At 50.1% G+C, this 12,605-nt stretch overlaps 1 pseudogene; it reads right to left on the bottom strand.

The window, feature by feature from the left end:
• Positions 1-1,322: 1,322 nt before the first annotated feature.
• LOC123345890 lies at positions 1,323-12,359 on the bottom strand (annotated as a pseudogene).
• Positions 12,360-12,605: the final 246 nt, after the last annotated feature.

Raw genomic sequence — 12,605 nt, 5'->3', positions numbered from 1 at the left:
TTGCCCCGCTGGGCTCTGGAGCCGGCCCTGCATATGATAAACATCAGGGCTGCCCGGGGGGGGGGGGAAGAGGAGCAATTTGCCCCAGACCCCGGGCCCCACAGGGGCCCCCACGAGAGTTTTTCGGGGCCCCTGGAGCGGGGTCCTTCACTTGCTCCGGGGGGCCTGGAAAACTCTTGCGGGGCCGGGCGCAGGAGCTTCTTCCGCTCCCGGTCTTCGCTGGCGGGGGGTCCTTCCACTCCGGGGCAGAAGGACCCCCCGCCGGCGAATTACTGCTGAAGCGGGACCCGCCGCCGAAGTTCAGCTCAGTCTTCAGCAGTAATTCGGCGGCGGGGTGCCCTTCCGTTCTGGGACCTGCCGCCGGAGTACCCTGAAGACCCGCAGCGGCGGGTTCCGCTTCGGAGTTAATTCGGCAGCGGGGGGGGGCCCCCCGCCGTGGGTCTTCGGGGCACTTCGCCAGCAGGTCCCGGAATGGAAGGGCCCCCCGCTGCCGAAGACCCCAGGCCCCCGGAATCCTCTGGGCGGCCCTGATAAACATATACACTCAAATACTTTAATATACCGACACAAAGTATTAGCAAAATGATAGAGCAGCAATTTGCCAGCGTCTTAGATCTGAAACAACTCAACAAAAATAGTTAGCCTCAGTCAACAGCCTCCAAACACTAGTAAACTTAGCATTATAAACAGCCTGTCAGAACGGGTAACGGCTGCGCGCAACGAGAAAAATGACGTCATTGCCACTTTGTGCTGTAGTGAAGCCGTACGCCTGTGCCTGCAACGCAGAGCTGGCGTGGGCTATAGCTGTAATGTACGAGAGAAGAGCAACAAGTTAAAATGCAAGTTCAATGATGTTTCTCTTTTCTTTATTCATTTATTTTCCAGCAATAGTGTAAAAAAAAAAATTGGGGGGCACTGCTTTTTGGTGCCCCCAAATCAGGGGCGGCTCTATAAATTCCGTCGCCCCAAGCAGGGCGGCGCTGTCCCGCGGCCGGGGCAGAAGTGTCTGCGGCGGGTGCTGTGGTCCCACGGCTCCGGTGGAGCATCCGCAGGCATGCCTGCGGGAGCTCCGTCCGAGCCGCGGGACCAGCGCGCCCGCCGCAGTCATGCCTTCGGGAGCTCAAGCGGAGCCGCGGGAAGAGGGGACCCTCCGCAGTCATGCCTGCGGCAGGTCTGCTCGTCCCGGGGCTCCGGTGGACCTCCCGCAGTCATGCCTGCGGCAGGTCCGCTCGTCCCGGGGCTCCGGTGGACCTCCCGCAGTCATGCCTGCGGCAGGTCCGCCAGAGCCAAATGCCGCCCTGCCCCGACAACGCCGCCCCACGCGCCTGCTTGGCGCGCTGGGGTCTGGAGCCGACCCTGCCCCAAATCTTGGTGCCCTAGGCAACTGCCTAGTTCGCCTAGTGGTTACACCAGCCCTGATGATAAGGCACTTTTCTGAGTCATTGCAGGCTCTTTGCAGACTCAAGCTCTGTTCGTATTAGAACAGTTCTCTTCGAAACCACAAGGGCTAGAAACTTACACATTAAAAAAAAAAAAGCTGAGATTCTTCAGAATCTGAGTTCGTTATGAAGGTCACAGAATTATATCAAGGGGACCCCAACGTTCACCTTTTTTTAAAAACCAAAAGGGTTTAAAAGCCAGCGTGGCAACGGAGTCATCTTGCAGGAGGTTTAGTGTTTGTCACTGGGTTTTCTGCAGGCATCTGCGCAGAGCCATGGCTGCAGAGGTAGGATGCCCCCTACAAATGACCATGGTGGAAATTCTTTGATCACTGAAGAGTTTGCAGCGGTCCCTTAAGCTTAGACAGTGTCCCCTCTGGCGGCGCCTGGCTTCCTTCTAGTGCAGTAGTCTGGCCGGCTGCAGATGAACCCTCTCTCCGAGTAGCATCTGGAGCTGCTGACACCGGCGTCATTCAGGAACGCGCACTGCCCTTCCCCTCTCACTGGAAACCTGCATCAGGCAGGAAGGAGGACTGTAAATGAAACCAACAAGCATTCCCTAGTCCATCCAGAGAAGCCGTCGGGTCTGCGGCTCAGGAGACCTGCTTTCTAATCCTGGCTCTGTTGCTCTGACAAGGTTGTTTCCACTTTTATTCTTTGTCTTGTCTGTATAGACCGTGAGTTCCATAGAAGCCACGGGACCTGCAGCTCTGTGAAAGGAGACTGCGGTTCCGTTTGATTTGGAAGGACTTTGCTGCTGGCCTGGGGGGAGCTGGCCGAAGGGACTTGAAGAGGCCAGCTGGGGGATGCCAACTTGGGCACTGCCCAACTTACAGCCAGACTTCAATGCCCTGGAAGGGGACTGAACCTTTTGGACAACCAGCCTGGAGGGCTAGGCCATGGGAAACCCACGTGGGCAACCCAACAGGAGGAGGTGACCATGGTGAAGACCCAGCCACCCTGCACCCAGCCACACGGGGCCACCAGCTGGTGAGTTGTTTTTGTGGCTGTGGGGCTCACTCTGCAGTGGGACCCTAAGCCGCTGTCCCATAAAGGGCAGGAGATTTCCCCTTGGTATTTCTTGCAGGGCTTTCCATGGGTTGATGGGGATGCACCGTGTTTGACCTCTGGAAGTGGGAAGGGAAAACCACTCAACTAGCAGCTGTTTCAAAATTTGGTGGGAGATTCCATGGGTCTAAGGATGTCCATAGGGAGCGTGGACTGTGGTTTCAGAGCACAGGATCTCCATACTGTCTCCCCTTTACCTGTGGCTTCCTTGTTGTTCCCCCAGCTTCGCCTTTCCTATTCTCTGTCCCCCATCCTCTCGGTCTCCTAGTCTTCCCCTCTCATTTCTTCCCTGCCACATCTCTCAGGTCCTTCCTACCTCCCAGCCTTTCCCATTCATTTCCTCTTTCAGCCCCCAATTCATCCCCACACAGTTTCATTCCATTTTCCCCAGCACCAGCTATAAGCCCGCTCCCCAAGGCATGAACATAAGACCATAACAGTGGCCATACTAGGTCAGGCCAAAGGTCCATCTAGCCCAGTATCTTGTCTTCCAACAGTGGCCAATGCCAGGTGCCCCAGAGGGAATGAACAGAACAGGGAATCATCAAGTGATCCATCCCCTGTCTCCCATTCCCAGCTTCTGGCAGAGGCCAGGGACACCATTCCTGCCCATCCTGGCTAGTAGCCATTGATGGATCTATCCTCCATGAAATTTAGTTCTTTTTTGAAGAAGCATGGTAACCTGGCTGTACTTTGTGAGGTCCCAGCTTTGCCTATCAAGTGGCTCCTCCCACAAGCTGTCTAGCCCCGCCTCTCTGTAATTGGAGGCCACATAGGAGCTGCAGTCTCTCACCTCTAGAGGGAGTCATGTCTTATGGGCTCATCTCTAAACCTCCTATACTCCATGCGGATGTCACCTTGCTCTCTGTCCCCCTCAGTGGCTATATCATGTAAGAATTGTGCCTACCTCTTTCTTAGTAGGTTTAACCCTTCAGCTGATGTAAGTAGAAGGTTTTGCTTTTTAGATCCCGAGGTCCAAGGTTCTGTTCCTGCTAATGACCCAAGCCCAAGGGATTGTTACAGTTCTCAGTACCCCAGAGAGTGAAGGGAGAGAAAAGGACGCACATGTTGTTGAATTCGGTTCCATTGGGCCATTTCCAGGTCTGGTTCTGCTCCTTCCGTAGGCCAATCCAGTGGTGAGAGGGCCCTTTATAGCGCAGCATGAAAACCTATGGAAAGCAAAGCAAAATATCTACCATGCTCCTCATTCTCCGGCCTCAGTTACCCTCCACCTTTGATTCCCCAGGCGCTGCTCTCCCCTTTAGAAGCATGTGCTTTGGTATCCACTTAACTCTGATGCGTGTCCTCAAAGTTACCCTCTTGTCCCAAATTTAGCAGGAGAAATTTCATAGGTTCATAGAGTTTGGGGCCAGAAGGGACCCTTCTACCTTCCAGTCCGACCTTCTGTCTAACACCGGCCTTCACCTTTCACCCAGTTCCTCCTGCTACTGAAGCCTGGTCTACACTACGCGTTTAAACCGGTTTTAGGAGCATAAAACCGATTTAACGCTGCACCCGTCCACACCAAGAGGCCCTTTATATCGATATAAAGGGCTCTTTAAACCGGTTTCTGTACTCCTCCCTAACGAGAGGAGTAGCGCTAGTATTGGAATTGCCATATCAGATTAGGGTTAGTGTGGCCGCAAATCGACGGTATTGGCCTCCGGGAGCTATCCCACAGTGCACCACTGACCGCTCTGGACCGCAATCTGAACTCGGATGCAGTGGTCAGGTAGACAGGAAAAGCCCCGCGAACTTTTGAATATTTCCTGTTTGCCCAGCGTGGAGCTCCGATCAGCACGGGTGGCGATGCAGTCCGAAATCAAAATAAAAAAAGAGCTCCAGCATGGACCATGCGGATGTGATCGCAGTAAGGGCAGGCAAATCCGTTCTATCAGTGCGCCGTTATAGAAGACGAAATTCAGAATCATTTTTAAAAATTCTCCAGACAGATGCCATAGCAGGGACTCAGCGCACTGCAGCGTGACAAGCGTAACGGAAAGCCAAAGAATCAAATGGACGCTCATGGACTGGAGGACTCAAGCTATCCCACAGTTCCTGCAGTCTCCGAAAAGCATTTGCATTCTTGGCTGAGCTCCAAGTGCCTCTAGGGTCAAACAAACAGTGTCCATGGTGGTTCAGGGCATAGCTCGGCAATGTACACCCCCCCACCCACCCCGGAAGTAAAAGGGAAAACATCCTCTCGTGACTATTTAACATGTCACCCTATCTTTACTGAATGCTGCAGATAGACGCAATGCTGCAGCAGTCAACACCAACATCCTTGCTCCCACCTCCCCCGCTATGGGTGGCTGATGGTGCAATATGACTGGTATCCGTCCTCATCATCATGAGCTTTTTGGCACGTGGTGCAGTGCAAAAGGACTGGTAACCATGCCGACTAGCATCTGTCAGGTCCCCCAATGTCATGTGCACCTAATTTTTCATGGTAGATGGTGCAGTATGGTTGATAACCGTCTTCATCATAGCAACAGGGGGCTGAGCTTCATCAGCCCCCACCCTTCATGTGTAAAGAAAAGATTCAATTGCCCCTGGACTAGCAGCAGGATGCTGGGCCCTCCTCCATGTCCTGTCTGGACTATCATAGCAGCTGGAGGCTGCCTTCCACTCATTTATCACTAACAAGTCACTGTGTCTTATTCCTGCATTCTTTATTACTTCATCACACAAGTGGGGGGACACTGCTATGGTAGCCCAGGAAGGCTGTGGGAAGAACGGAATCAACAGGTGGGGTTGTTGCAGGAGCACCCCCTGTGAATAGCATACAGCTCATCATTCCTGCAGGATCTGACACAGAGCAGCTGTGCTCTCTGGTTGTATGATACAGTGGTTCTCTAGTACACTTGTCCATATTCTAGGCAGGACTGATTCTGTTTTTTGATACCATAAAGGAGGGATTGACTCAGGGAGTCATTCCCAATTTTGGCTTTTGCGCCCCTGGCTAAGAGCAGCCAGGGGCACTTATGACAGCAACAGATGGCGCAGTGCAAAAGGACTGGTAACCATGATCATCTTTTTACCAATTTATGGATTGGTAGATGGTACAGTATGGTTGGTAACCATCTCTGCTGTCATGCAAAAGCAAAAGCATGCTGCTGTGTAGCGCTGCTGAATCGCCTCTGTCAGCGGCATCTAGTACACATACGGTGACAGTCACAAAAGGCAAAACAGGCTCCATGATTGCCATGCTATGGCATCTGCCAGGGCAATCCAGGGAAAAAAGCCGCGAAATGCTTGTCTGCCGTTGCTTTCCCAGAGGAAGGAGTGACTGACGACATTTACCCAGAACCACCCGCGACAATGATTTTTGCCCCATCAGGCACTGGGATCTCAACCCGGAAATTGCAAGGGGCGGGGGAGGCTGCGGGAACTATGGGATAGCTAGGGAATAGCTACCCACAGTGCAACGCTCCAGAAATCGACGCTAGCCTCGGACCGCGGACGCACACCACCGAATTAATGTGCTTAGTGTGGCCGCGCGCACTCGATTTTATAAAATCTGTTTTACAAAACCGGTTTATGCAAATTCGGAATAGTCCCGTAGTGTAGACGTACCCTGAGACCAATAACTGGTGTTTGGCTAATGCAGATCTTCCAGCCAGGCACCTGGTCTGGATTTGAAGCCCTCAAGAGACGGAGAACCTGTCGCTTCCTTCGGTAGCTTGTACCAGTGATTAAGAACCCTGCCATGAAACATTTGTGCCTAATCTCTGACTTGAATTTGTCTTCCGCTCCCAGCCATTCTTGTTATGACTTTCAGCCCTAAGCTAAATGGCCCTTTACTAGGTATGAAGGTATTTATATACCATAATCAAGTTGGACTTGGTGAATAGTTTTTGGCCAAAAAACACTGAAAACCAAGATGTCGAAAATGATTCATTGTGAAAATCTTGAAATTAACTCGTTTTGACCTTCGGTTTTGAACTGACATGGGAAATATTTAGTTTGACCCTGAACTAAATGTCTTGTGGTCTTTCATTTCGTTGAGTTAACTCACCCAAATTCAGTTTCGGTTCAAAATGAACCAAGTTTTCCCCCCTTGAATTTTTCGTTTTGGCCAACAAATCAATTATTCTCACACCTCGAGTTGTGAGGTTAAATATATCGTGGTGGAGTGGAAACCCAGACATCTGAACGGTGCTGGTGTGTCCCTGTGGCGATACATAGGCCTGAACGGAAGTCAGAACTGCAGCTTCTGTGGGCCTGTACTATCCTTTTCTAGGGTTCCTAGCACCCTCTGGGGCATTCTCCATAGTGGGCTGTGGGAGAACTTGTCTGTCTGTCCCGCGGGAATTGACGAGAAGTATTTTGGGCGGTTTTAGCCCGTGAACACATTCAGCTGAGCTATTTTCACATCTGCAAGTTCCCCAAAGCCAGACTCTTAAAGGTCAAAAAGCTTCAATTTTTTTAATCTCAACCTCTACTGCAGGAGTAGTCAACACGCGGTCTGCGGGCCCATCCAGGCTACCAGATATTTTTGAACGTACTCAGAAATTTTTTAAATGATTATTATTATTTTCTCTGGAGTCTGGCCCTTGACCAAGACGTATGGACCCTGACAAAATTGACTACCCCTACTCTACTGACATTAAAGTATTGCTGACGCCCCCTACTGTCTGAGCCTCCCGCCACTTCCCCATTACTGCGAAAATGTAAATTGATCATCTAAAAAAATGCTTAAAAATATTGATATTCTCTGTCAGAATAAAAATTGAGTTTGGCCGAGCCTAGAACTAAGTGAGGGCAGTTGCTCTAAATTATGCCGCTGGCTTAGTATCCCTGGATGACCTCATGCCCATGATGCACTGGGGTTAGCAGAACTCTTGCTTCACAAGGTCTATGCCACCTACACAGCAGAGATTCCCCGAACGCTGGCCGTTCAGGGACGGCATCCCCTTGCTTTGCACCGCCTGAGCAGTGTGGGTCAGTGGCTCGCACTGAAGAATTGCCTGGAACCCTCAGCTGTGTTTGCAACGCGCAAGCGTCTCTCCCTCACCAGGTCCTGCTGGGAGTCAATCACAGCCAGGGAGGTGCTGAGCGAAGAGCAGTTGCTTTGACTGGATGTCCAGTTTCCTTCTGTCTCGGAGAAGAAGTAGCATTTGCCTCGGTTTCCGATCCAGCCGTCCGGGCATGCGGCGTCGATGGGGGGTGGGCAAGCCTGGGGGGTTCTCACTGAAAATAAGCAGGTAGCGCTGTGGTGAGAGATCGTCCTGCTCCTGGAGTTGTGTCTGAATGGGGGTCCCTGCCAGAGAAGGGACTCAGACCACCCAACCGAGACACACACCCTACATCCCCCTCAACCTCTGCCTGACCCCCAGGCTCCCCAACCCCAGTCCACACTGGGGGGGCCCAGTGCCCAGCCTGTACTGTGGGCATTGCTTGGCACTGTAGGTGCTGGAGATCCAGGCCCTTCCTCTCTCTCTGAAGTGGGAGAAAAGGAAAGAGTCTGGAGAGACTTTTCTTCAATGGAGGAGTCAGACTGTGGGATAGGAGGTTGTGGGAAATGGGTGGTCTAGTGATGAGGCCACGAAAGGAGTGACTGAGAATTAGCCCCTGAGATCAGGGGGTCAGGGCTCTGCACTCACCGGCCAGTGCAATTATAACGGAGACCAGCACTGCGATGATGAGACACAGAGCAATTGGAATCTTCTGATCTTGAATGCACTTTAGGCTGAGAGCTGAAAAATAACAATATTGAAGGAGATTATCACAGGCAGAAAATGTAGCAGCCATACGGTGAGAACTGTAATGATTAGTACATGCCTCTCGGCAGGAGAGGCTAAATCTAGCTCTGTATATTTCACCACCTCACCTTCACAGACTGACTGGTCTCCTGTTCCAATGCCACAGCTTTAAACATCCTGCATATCTTCTAGGGCCAGATGCTAAGGGTGGGTGAATGGTCAACAACTAGTTTTGCAAACAATTTTGAAGTTACTTTCATTTTGGAAGAGTTTGAAAAGTCACTTATTTTCAATTACTGAAATATTTTTTTCTGTTTTTAAAATTATTGAAAAAAAAACAACAAGAATTGGGTTTTTGGTAAGCTCACAGCACCTCCCCCCTGCAGTTCTTTTAGATAATGGTTTTAATTAAAAAAAAGGCAAAAATTTGAAAATAAAAACACAAGGAATGATGAATTTGGATAACTTTTTGTGAAAAATCTGTATTTATTTTTAAAAGGCCACTTTTCAATGAAAAAACATTCAGCCAGCTCTACTAAACACCTTTTGAAGATTGGAAACTTTGAGGCCATATGGTCATTGATGGGGAGAATGGTTTTCATGGCCATCACTCTGTAAGTCGATGCAAGACACGGTAGTGAGGACGCACTCCGCCAACTTAATACGCTTAGTCTGTACGTACGCAATTGACTGTATAAAATTGATTTCTAAAATTGATTTCTATAAAATCAACCTAATTTTGTAGTGTAGACATTCCCTTAGTTAGTTGAGAGCTACCAGGACAGCCCAGGATTTGTCTGAGAAGAGCGGAGTGCTCAAAAACAGGCATTTCTGTTCCGTGGGAAATTCTAGTATTTTAAAAAAAATCATCCTGAATTGGGATGAAATGTCAATACCAATATTTCCCATGTTTTCTTTTGATAATATTGAAATGTCATATAATGTTTTAATATTATGTATAATAAATTAATATATTATCTAATTAATATTGAAATTCTTATAATATAAAAGCCAAACCAAAAAAATAGAACAATAAAGGCAAAACAAAGCATTTTCAAACTTTCACATCACATTTGTCAAAATGGAGAGTGTTTTGTGAAATGTATTGATTTCAATGAAACTTCATTTTCCAACACAGACTGTTCCATTGACAAATTCTGACCAGCCCTGTTATAGAGGGTATAAAGTCACTACAGGGACAAGATTTTCAATCGCTCAGCTCCCATTTAGGCACATAATGAATTAGCCAATTTTTCAAAGGCATCCACAGTTGGATCATGTATGAGGATTGAACCTGGGACTTCTAGATTTAAAAGCAGGAGCAGCCACCCTTCCTGTTTAATTGCTCAAGCCCAAGACTTTGAAAAATGACTAGTTATTTGGGGAACCTCAATTTTTGGACATCCAACTTGGAGACCTCTTGAAGTGGCCTGTTGTGTGTGTATTTTTTAGCACTTTCTGATAATCAAGACCTTCTACAGGGTTTCAGCTATGCAAAACCGGGGGGGGGGGGGGGAATTTCCATCCAAACTTTTTCTCAAAGGAAAATCGAAGGTTTGGGGTTTTGGCCAAAATGAAAACTTGCACACAGTGTCTGGTTTACTTGGGGCAGAGGGAGCAAGGGGCGGGGGGATTGTTAGAAAACTGGAAAACAAAGTTTTGAGTTTTGGCAGTTTGGGGCCCAAAATGTTTCAGGTTTGGTCAACAATTTTCAGTTTTTGATGTAAAGTCAAAATTTTTCAGCTGGAATCTTAATGACAATTTTTTTTTGTTCACGCTCTGTGGGGTAGGGACTGTGTGTCTGTGCAGCACCCGGCACAACGGGGCCCTGATCTCAGCTGGGGCAGGGCCTGTCTCTCTCTGTGTGTCTGTGCAGCGCCCAGCACAACGGAGCTCAACTTAGGTTGCTACTGTAATCCACAGAATTATTTACTTGTGTCTGTTATCCTATCTTCCACCGCTCTCAGGACAGAGAGCATGTGGACAATCACCTCTCCACTTACTGTGAGGCAAAAGAGATTGTCCGTTCTACAGCCAAGTACCTTCCCTTCTGCTCCACGCAGGGCCTAACGCCCTGTGAAATGCCCAAGCACCCATCCCGCTCCCTCCATGTCTACAGAGCTGTTTTTAATACAACCATCATTGCTTCTCTCCCTTCCAAGTCTCCAAGTGACTGGCTTCCCACATACCTGGCATCTCCAACCCACGCAGACTGTGCCAGTCCACACTTTGCCTGGTTAGAAGACTCCAAGGGCTAGGAGAGGTGAAATGAGAGAGGGTTTATATCCCTTCCAAAATCTTTATCATTAATTGATTTAACTGCTGATATTCTTGTTATCCATATAAACATCCAATCCCTCCTTGAATCCTTTCTAGTCTTTGACCTCAATAACTTCCTGTGGCAGTGAGTTCCCCAGTTTAATCACCCATTGTCTGACGGCCTTTCACTACCCCAGTTCTTCAGCTGGCCATAGAACCTTCCAGGGTAGAAAAGATCTGACTGGCTAATAAAAAAAAACAAGCATGAAACAAACATACCAAACCCTTTGCAGCCCTTTAGCTCATCAAAAAGGGGTTCACCACCCCCCTTTTTTTGTCCCTCTACAAATCACATCACCAGGTCACTCTGAAACCTCTCTTAACCAAGACAAAAATATTTACCAGGATCTCTAGTTGCTTGTGGCCTGTCTTCTGTTCTCTTGTGGCCAATCAGCAGCAGAACTGTTGTCTCTCCACCTGCAAAAGAGATTGTCACTCAAGGGCAGTTATTTTAATTGTGCACTTTCCGTTTAAATCCATCGGGAATGGGTTGTGTGATAGACCTAATGCAACATGCATCGCCCCATCCGAACCCTCTCCCCATCCAGCTGGGTGTTTTAAATGCATGTGTTGCCAGGCAATCCCCATAGTCATTGCGCCCCCGGCCTTAATAGCGTCCAATGCCTGACAGTCCCTACACCACTGGCACAGATAAATCACCTCCCTACTCGCTGCTCCCCTGCCCGCATGGCCAAGCATCATAGCTGACATAGCGTCACACTGAGAGCACATGCTGCGTTGCTTTGTCCACCACGACCACCTGCCCCCCGCCCCCAGGCTGAGATAACAGCCCCAGGGCTGCCCAGAGGATTGAGGGGGCCTGGGGCAAAGCATTTTCGGGGGCCCCTTCCATTAAAAAAGTTGCAATACTATAGAATACTGTATTTTCATGGGGGCCCCTGTGAGGCCCGGGGCAAATTGCCCCACTTGGCCCGGGCGGCCCTGAACAGCCCAGCCTTTTCCCGAGCCTGGGCCAGGAGCATGCAGTGTACTGGCAGAGTGCGTGTTACATCCCGCTCCAGCAATTGGGCCACCCAAAGGATAACAGCTTACTACTGCTGCCAGATAAGGGTAAAGCTAAAGTGGGCTGCGCTTCTCCCACCACATTCAACCTCCACAGGCTCCTTTTAAGTATCTGAGCCATGTGATCTCCACTGGAGACGTACCCTCCATGTAGCGGTTACCACATAGTTCCCTTCCCACGGCGGCTATGGGGGTGGGGGGCTGTTCAGCTGTGTCAGTGAGACTTTCCCCCTTGCACAGGCACCTGGGAATGAAGATCATTGGGGACTGCGTCCCTGTCACTCACTCAAGCCCATAGCACCTCTTGCTGCTACGAATTCTATCGATCTAGGTGCCTGTGGCTGTAATATCTGAGCACCTACTTTGCTCCCATTGTAAATGTATCTGTTAATAACAATAGCTAGTTGTGTTACAATATAACCCAGAGACTGCAGCTGAGATCAGGGCCCCGTTACACTAGGTGCTGCACAGACACTCAGGGAGAGACAGTCCCTGCCCCAACTGAGATCAGGGCCCCGTTGTGCCGGGTGCTGCACAGACACTCAGGGAGAGTCAGTCCCTGCACCAGCTGAGATCAGGGCCCCGTTGTGCTGGGCGCTGCACAGACACACAGGGAGAGACAGTCTCCGCCCCAGCTGGGATCACGGCCCCGTTGTGCCAGGTGCTGCCCAGACACACAGGGAGAGACAGTCCCTGCCCCAGCTGGGATCACGGCCCCCTAGAACCCAGGATCCTACCACCAGTAAAAAGAGCCTCTAAATGAATGTGGTCCTGGGGAGAGCAAGAGGTTTCACTCACCGCCCATTGAGCTGCCTGTACATGCAGACGGGAGATAGGCTTATAGGTTTGAGATCAGCAGATGTATTTTTCCCCACTGTCACGGATCAGGGCAACTGCACCCGCATTTCCCTTCTAGAGTCCATCACGGCTTCTGGCTCCCCAGCTGTCAGCAACCCTGGGCAGAGACACCTGCGTCTCTCCCTCCAGGCTGCGGGTTTCCCAGGCTGTGGTGCCTAGTACGACGATCTCACAAGCCCGTTCACCTCTGCAG

The sequence above is a fragment of the Mauremys mutica genome, chromosome 12 (genome assembly GCF_020497125.1).
Source record: "Mauremys mutica isolate MM-2020 ecotype Southern chromosome 12, ASM2049712v1, whole genome shotgun sequence".
NCBI lineage: Eukaryota > Metazoa > Chordata > Testudines > Geoemydidae > Mauremys > Mauremys mutica.
The sequence above is the reverse complement of the archived record's forward strand: the minus strand, read 5'-3'. Positions and strand labels throughout refer to the sequence as shown.